This window comes from Mustela nigripes, chromosome 2 (assembly GCF_022355385.1).
Source record: "Mustela nigripes isolate SB6536 chromosome 2, MUSNIG.SB6536, whole genome shotgun sequence".
Lineage (NCBI taxonomy): Eukaryota > Metazoa > Chordata > Mammalia > Carnivora > Mustelidae > Mustela > Mustela nigripes.
The window spans coordinates 95,104,327-95,113,285 of NC_081558.1; the positions used below are offsets into that span (position 1 = coordinate 95,104,327).

The following is an 8,959-nucleotide window of genomic DNA, read 5'->3' on the forward strand; positions in this document are numbered from 1 at the left end:
CCTGGAAGAGAGCTCGAGCTTTGTCGGGAGTGGGCCGGACATGGGTGGGGTTCTTTGAGGAGGGTAAGGTCCACAACCCCATCCTGACATTCGTGGCCTCTGAAAGGATGGCAGGATCAGGTTGCATCACTCAGCCCAAGTCTGTATAAAAACAGAAAATTACCTAAAGCTAGTACTGGCCTGCTGTACAAGCTGGCAGTTCACGGTGGCCCAAGCAGCCCCTGGAACAGCATGTTAGAGACAGAGCCCCATTTGGGGGAGGAAGTTTGTGATAGAGTGACTTTGATTTGATGGTTTTGTGGAAAGATATATACATCATGAAATTTGATATCCTAACTTTTTTTTTCCCCTAAAGATTTTATTTTTAAATAGTCTTGACACTCAGTGTAGGGTTGGGGCTCAGACTTAACAACCGGAGATCAAGCGTCATGTGGTCCACGAACTGAGCCAGCTAGGCTCCCCTTAACCATATAAAAATACATAAATGCAATGACACTAATTAAAACCACAATGTTGTCCAACTAGCCCTATTTCCAAAAATTTTTCATCACTCTAAACACAATGTCTGTACTCCTTTGTGTGCTTATTTTTGTGGTTATTGTTTAAATAACTTTTTCTCTAGGCTATGTTGGTCTCTGCTGGTAGGTGGCCTCGGGTCAAGTTACATAGAGTCAACAGATTTCCTCACCTGAGTTTCTTTTGTCACAGGATTGCTGTGAGGTCTTTTCTATGTAAACAGCATTGGTACTTTCCTTCTACATATGCACACTTACTTTAACAAAGTAGAAATTATATCAAACTACCCAAAATTTAGTGCTTTTACTTGCTTGCAATTCTGTGAGTCCTCAAGTTGAGTAGGAATTAGCTGAGCTTCCTGCTCCTCCTCCTCCTCCTTCTTCTTTTTTAAGAGTTTATTTATTGGACAGAGAGAGAATGAGCACAAGTAGGGGGGCAGCAGGCAGAGGGAGAGGGAGAAGCAGGCTCCCCGCTGAGCAGGGAGCCAGATGCGAGTTTGATCCCAGGATCCTGAGATCATGACCTAAGAAGCCTAAGGCAGATACTTAACGACTGAGCCACCAGGGGCCCCTGGGCCGTTCTTCCGTAGTGTTAACCAGGGTCATTTATGCCACTGCAGTCTTCTGGTGGTTCCCCTGGGGTTGGCTAAAATATGCCCATATGTTGGGAGCTGGCTATGGGCTTGGGTGGTATATTTCCAGCATAATACCTGGGTTGTAGTGTTCCAAAAACAGTAAGAGAGAAAGGTTAAGACCCCTCTGTGTAAACGGTTTTCAAGCTGCAATCTGACTCGTCATTTGCTAATGTCCCATTTCCAAAAAAGTCACATGGTCAAACCCAGAGTCTATGTGGAGGGGACTTCATGAAATCTGGATACATCCAGTGTGGTTCCTTGGGGCCATAATTGTAACAACGTACCACATCTACATTTTACATTTTGCTTTCCCCCTTAACAGTGTATCTATTTTCCAAGTTGTTAAAATTATCATGATTACATTTGTAGTCACTATACAATAGTCAAAGGACTATGCCAAAATGTGTCTAATCATTATTTTTTTTTGTATGGTTTGTTTTAATATTCACTGTTATAAATAAATCATTAAGCTCTCCCTCCTCCATGGTTGCAAACTCCTCCTTCTGCCCCTCTTAGTGCCACTTGTAAGCTCCTTCAGTGCAGACCTGATACCTCCTTTGTGAACCAGGCCCTGAGGAGACTCTGGCACTCTTCATAGCCAACCACAGGCCCAAGGAAGGAGGCAAGGCTGAGAAGGATCATATTAATTTGAAGGTGGTAGGCAGGATGGTTCTGGGTGCAATGTAGGATTAAGAGGTATACACCTCTTACTAAACTCATGAAAGCTTATTGTGAACTGCAGCGTTTGTCAATGAGGCAGATCAATGAAACAGACACACCTGCACATTTGGAAATGGGGGATGAAGACACAATAGATGTGTTCCAGCAGCAGATGGGAGGGTGTGTACTACCAAGGGAACCTGAGGGGCCCTGGCTGGCTCAGTCAGTAGAGCACATGACTCTTGATCTCAGGTTTGTGGGTTTGAGCCCCAACCCTATGTTGGGTGTAGAGATTAGTTAAAAATAAAATCCTTGGGGCGCCTGGGTGGCTCAGTGGGTTAAGCCGCTGCCTTCGGCTCAGGTCATGATCTCAGGGTCCTGGGATCGAGTCCCGCATCGGGCTCTCTGCTGAGCAGAGAGCCTGCTTCCTCCTCTCTCTCTGCCCGCCTCTCTGCCTACTTGTGATCTCTGTCTGTCAAATAAATAAATAAAATCTTTAAAAAAAAAAAAATAAATAAAATCCTTAAAAAAAAAAAAAAGGGTGGGGGGAACTTGCTACTTTACAGCAGAACTCTGTTCCTCCAGACTAAGAAGACATTCTCAATAAGAAAACCAAAATTTGGCTCCATCACATCCTGATTAATACAGTAGAGTTTTTTCTATTCTCACATTCCCCCTTTCCCATTCCTTTATTGTATATAAAGTAATTGTGTATGTGCACAGCACTTTACATTTTTTTTGAAAGATTTTATTTATTTATTTGACAGAGAGAGAGAGAGATCACAAGTAGGCAGGTGGGGGACGGAGGGAGGGAGAAGCAGTCTCTCTGCTGAGCAGAGAGCCCGATAGCAGGGCTTGATCCAATGACCCTGAGATCATGACATGAGCCTTAACCCGCTGAGCCACCCAGGCACCCCGAGCATCCAGTTTTTAATCTCTGGGTCATGAGTTTGAGTCCCACAGTGGGGGTAGAAATTACTTAAAAAAAAAAACAGCTTAAACAGGGATGCCTGGATGGCTCAGGCAGTCATCCCAGGGTCCTGAGATGGAGCCCTGCATCATGCTGTCTGCTCAGCAGGGAGTCTGCTTCTGCTTCTCCCTCTCCCTCTGCCTGGTGCTCCCCCTGCTTGGGCACTCTCTGTCTCTCAAATAAATAAAACGGGCGCCTGGGTGGCTCAATGGGTTAAAGCTTCTGCCTTCAGGTCAGGTCACGATCTCAGGGTCCTGGGATCGAGCCCCACATTGGGCTCTCTGCTCCGTGGGGAGCCTGCTTCCTCCTCTCTCTCTCTGCCTACTTGTGATCTCTGTCTGTCAAATAAATAAAATATTTTTAAAAAATAAATAAATAAACCATAAAAGCCCCAACATTTAAGAAAAATAGCCTAAACAAACAAAAGGAAACTCCCTTAAATTTTATTATTTTTAAATTTACTTTTATTTATTATTATTATTTAAAAAAATATTTTGTTTATTTATTTGAGAGAGAGGGAGAAAGCACAGATATAGAGGGAGAAACAGACTCCCCACTGAGCAGAGAGCTCAACATGGGACTCAATCCGAGGACCTGAAGATCATGATCTGATCTGAAATCAAGGGCCACAGGCCACCCAGGCACCCCCCCACCACCACCTTTTTTTTCCAGTAAGCTCTACACCCAGCATGGGGCTTGAATTCTTGACCCCAGATCAAGAGTTGCATGCTCTACTGACTGAGTCAGCCAGGCACTCCTATAGTCTTTTATCTTGACCACTTCAATCTTTTGCACTTTAGCTTTTGAGCTGTAATTGCTATTTTCTGTTGCACTGAGGTATGTTGGGGGTGGGGGAGAGATATTAAGTGGCACATACATACACAAACATGGGTAGGATCACACTCTTGACATAGACATGTTCTGTTGTGAAAAAAAAAAAAAATGGGAATCAAATACCTGGAATCATAAAGGGCCAAATACGAGGAAACCAAATATTTTTAATTAGGGAACTTAGGTCAGTATTTCTTTGAGTAGTTGCTGTATCTTGGCTAGGAAGAGGGATAAAAGGTTCCTTGGCAGGGCCCATCTGTGTATGTGTGGTTCTGACCTTGTGCTCTGTGCTCTGCTTGGTTGGGCACACTCTTGGCCACTGACCAGGAGATGGGGCCACATTCGGCAAGAAGAGCTCCAGTTTTGGGCTCTTGTGTCCATTTCTTTTCTTTCCTTTTTTTCCCCTCTTCTCTTCTTTCCTCTTCTTTTTTTTTCCTTTTCTTTTCTTTTTTCTTTCCTTCTCTTTTCTTCCCTTTCTTTCCTTCATTCCTCTCTCTTCCTCCCTCCCTCTCTCCTTTCCTTCCCATCTCTTTCTTTCCTTTCTTTTTCCTTCCTTCCTTCCATCTTTCTTTCTTTTAAAAATTTTATTTATTTATTTGACAGAGAGAGAGAGAGCACAAGCAGGAGGAGCACCAAGGAGAGGGAGAGGCAGATTCCCTGCTGAGCCAGGAGCCAATGTGGGGCTCCATCATGACCTGAGCCATGACCTGAGATCATGGGTCACGACCTGAGCTTAAGGCAGATGCTTAAATGACTGAGCCACTCAGGTAGCCTGTAAATCTCCCCGTCTGTTTCTCCTTCCTTTTTTCTATTTTATTTTATTTTTTTTAGGTTTTATTTATTTATTTTAGAGAGAGTGAGCAAGCAGGGGGAGGAGCAGAGGGAGAGGGACAAGTAGACTACTTGCTGAGTGTGGAGCTCAGCGTGTCGGGGGCTCTATCCGACGACCCTGAGATCTCCACCTGAGATGGAATCAAGAGTTGGACACTTAACTGACTGAGCCACATAGGCACCCCCATTTCTACTTTCTAAGTAAGTCAGTAAGGGCAGGATCAGTGTCCCTGACCCGTAGTATGTCTGTTTGCCCTATGAGAAAATGTTTCACTCATTCATTTGTTAATGTATTTATGCATCTTTTTTTTTTTTTTTTTAAGATTTTATCTATTTATTTGACAGACAGAGATCACAGGTAGGCAGAGAGGCAGGCAGAGAGAGAGAGAAGAGGAAACAGGCTCCCTGCTGAGCAGAGAGCCCGATGTGGGGCTGGACCCCAGGACCCTGAGATCATGACCCGAGCCGAAAGCAGAGGCTTTAACCCACTGAGCCACCCAGGCGCCCCCTATGCATCTGTTTATCCAATAATTTGTCTATTCATTTGGGCATGTATTTATTTGTTATTGCATTCATTCATTCTTTCATTCAGAACACATTTATTAAGGTCAAGGTTTTTGCCAGAAGGATCAATGATAACTAATTAGAGACCGAAGTGGGTACCCAGGGTAAGGTCCTAGACCTGTAGTTGGTGGTGGTGTGTAACTTGAGATCCTGGCAATGTACTGATCAACTCTTCTTGGTCCATTAACTTTGAACAAATAAACTCTTGTTTTGCCACTCCAAAACCAAAATGTGCTGACTGAACCTTCTTTACCAGGAAAATGCTATTACATTTCTCTTTATGATAGGAAAGGTTAGAACAACAAACAATATGTCACCTACAGCTCTGGGCACTGATTCTGCACTATGTCAGCTGTGAAAAAAACAGATGTTCCTGCATTCTTTTTTTTTTTTTTTTTAAGATTTTTATTTATGCATGAACAGAGAGAGATCACAAGTAGGCAGAGAAGCAGGCAGAGAGAGAAAAGGGTGGGGGGGAAGCAGGCTCCCTGCTGAGCAGAGAGCCTGATGCAGGACTTGATCCCAGGTCCCTGAGATCATGACCTGAGCTGAAGGCAGAGGCTTAACCCACTGAGCCACCCAGGCATCCCCCTGCATTCTTTTTTGGCAAGAGTATGTACTTTTGTGCTTTTAAAGGATGAGGGGCATTTTTTTTAAAAAGCAAAATTCAGATTCCCTGTCCTTTAGGAACTTATAATCCAACTGGAAAGTCCAGCCAGAGTTATACATCGTAGAACTAAGGAATGTTTTCTATTGAAGGCTGGCATCCAATCTGAAATTCCCTACCAAGGTGGAACTCTCCCTATAAAGTTCACTACAAATAGTCTTTTTGGCTTTGTACCAACACTTCTCTAGGGAAGAACCTACTATTAATTTGCTTTTATTTTATTTTTCATTATAATTATCATTATTAATGTGTTTTTTTTAAAGATTTTATTTATTTGACAGACAGAAATCACAAGTAGGCAGAGAGGCAGGCAGAGAGAGAGAGAGGAGAAAGCAGGCTGCCTGCTGAGCAGAGAACCCCAACGTGGGGCTCGATCCCAGGACCCTGGGATCATGACCTGAGCCGAAGGCAGATGCTTTAACTCACTGAGCCACCCAGGCGCCCCTATTAATGTGTTTTTAAATTAGAAAATTAATATGTGCTTAAAGTAACCCATTGAAACAATATGGCAGAGTACAAAAGTAAAAAGCGAAACTTCACCTGAAATCTTCCCACCATCTGATAAGGACTGTTCTAGGATGCCGAGGATGGCTGTTTTCTATATGTGTACTAACACATGTATAAGTATTTCCAGCCCATTCTTTCAATCGTAATCTATTTTTTAAATTAGATAACATCTAAAAAAACTAGATAGCATCTAAAATTCAGTAAAATTCAGTAAAAGCTGTATTAATTTGCATTCCTTTCTTCAATTATGAGAGTACTTTTTCCCCATGCAGTTTCCAGGATATTAATAACTTTTGTTTTATTTATTTATTTAAAAATATTTATTTTATTTATTTTAGGGAGAGAGTGGGTGCATGTACACCCACAAGCAGGGGAGAGGGAAAGTGGAGCAGAGGGAGGGAGACAAGCAGACTGTGCTGAGCAGAGACCCGGATGCTGGGCTCCATCCCAGGACCCTGAGATCATGACCTGAGCCGAAATCAAGAGTTGGATGCTTAACTGACTGAGCCACCCAGGCGCCCTGGATATTAGTGACTTTTTAAAAAAAGCTTTTGCTAGGGCGCCTGGGTGGCTCAGTGGGGTGATCCTCTGCTTTCTGCTCAGGTCATGATCTCAGAGTCCTGGGATTGAGCCCCGAGACAGACTCTCTGCTCAGCCGGGAGCCTCCTTCCCACTCTCTATCTCTTACTGCTGCTCTGCCCACTTGTGATCTCTGTCAAATAAATAAATAGAAATCTTTTAAAAACAAATTGTTTTTAAAAAATAATAAATGGGGGCACCTGGGTGGCTCAGTGGGTTAAGCCTCTGCCTTCGGCTCAGGTCATGATCCCAGGGGCCTGGGATCGAGTCCCGCATGGGGCTCTCTGCTCAGCAGGGAGCCTGCTTCTCCTCATCTCTCTCTCTGTCTGTCTCTCTGCCTATTTGTGATCTCTCTCTCTGTCAAATAAATAAATAAAATCTTAAAATAATAATAATAATAATAATAAATGTGTGTACATATAAAATGTGTGTGTGTGTGTGTGTGTGTATAAAGTAGGCTCCATGTCCAGCATGGAGCCTAACACAGGGTTTGAATGCAAGACCCTAAGATCAAGACCTGAGCTGAGATCAAGAGTTGGATACCTAGCTGAGCCACCCAGGTGTCTCTGTAATATATATATTTTTAATAAGCTTAATTTAACATATAAGACAAATACTACATGATCTTACCTATATATGGAATCTGTGAGTGGAGCGCATAGTTAACAGAGATAAGAGTGGCGAGGAGCACTTGGCTGGTTCAGTTGGTGGAGCCAGCAACTCTTGATCTCAGGGTTGTGGGTTCCAGCCCCAGGTTGTAGTTTCAGCTAGGGTCACGATTTCAGGGTCTTGAGATCCAGCCCTGCATCAGGCTGCACACTCAGGGGTAGAGTCTGCTTGAGTTTCTCCCTCTGCCTCTGCCGCTCCCACTGGTTTGTGCTCTCTCTCTAAAATAAATAAATAAATCTTAAAAAAAAAATAAAATCTTTTAAAAATTAAAAACATTTTTTTAATCTACTTTTAGAAATGTTTTATTTATTTATTTGACTGAGAGAGAGAGCACAAGCAAGGGGAGCAGCAGGCAGAGGGAGAGGGAGAAGCAGGCTCCCTGCTGAGTATTAAAGGATGAGGTCATGATCCCATGACCCTGGGATTAGGACCTGAGCTGAAGACAGACACTTAACTGACTGGGCCACCCAGACGCCCTTAAAATCATTTTTTTTTTTTTTTTAAGAGTGGTGATTACTAGGGGCTGAGAAATGGAGTAATGTTGGTCAAAGGGTACAAATTTTCAGCTATAAGATAAGTTCTGGAGACCTAATATATACCACAGTGAGCAGAGTTCATAATAATGTATTGTATACTTGAAATTTGCTAGATCTCAATGGTTTTCACCACTACCAAATAAAGGGTAATTAGATGACATGATGAATATGTATATTTTCTTCTTCCTAGCAGACTGTTTTTTGAGGCAGCTTATTCCCTCATTGGATGGTTCTGCTAATTTTTAAAGTTACTCATGTTTTTTGTTTTTTTTTAAGATTTTATTTATTTGTCAGAGAGTGAGAGAACACAAGCAGGCAGAGGCAGAGAGAGAAGCAGGCTCCCCACTGAGCAAGGAGCCTGATCCGGGACTCAATCCCAGGACCCTGAGATTATATATATATATATATATATATATATATATATATATATATATATAAAGATATATCCAGATTATATGTGTCTGCATTCTCTCTTTCCCTACCACTAGAAGGTAAGCTCCGAAAGTTTTGTCTCTTTTCTTCGCTTCTGTCCATAGAATCTTATTCAGTGCCCCACATTGGCCCTCAGTAGCTATTTGCTGTGTGAATGAGTGAATGTGCTTCCTAGCAGTTACAACTTCTGCTATCTACCCTATTACTTTTTTTGGCCATCCTGGCCACAGAGAGACCACGGGACCTTATCATCCCCTTTGCAGAATCCAGATATACTGTGTCAGCAGTATTCTCGGAACCCATCCAGTTTAGTAACCCTATCAAAAACGGAAATGAAGTTAGCTTGGCAGGAAATGAGGTCAGTTTGGCAACCAATGGTGAAACATGTGAACAATGTGGGAAGCTTATGGTCTGAGTTAACCATGTCAGATATGTCCCATGGCAGAGTAATAGGAAGATCAAATGGACCATGGGCTATGTAGGGCAATTGGGGCTTGGAGAAGAAAAATCCTTGTAAACCGGTGATTTCTTTCTATGTAATTTGGGCAGGCAAATATGTAGAG

At 42.8% G+C, this 8,959-nt stretch overlaps 1 pseudogene; it reads left to right on the forward strand.

Annotated features, from left to right (window-relative positions):
* Positions 1-625: 625 nt before the first annotated feature.
* On the forward strand, positions 626-8,554 carry LOC132010497 (small ubiquitin-related modifier 3-like; annotated as a pseudogene).
* The last annotated feature ends 405 nt before the right edge of the window (positions 8,555-8,959 follow it).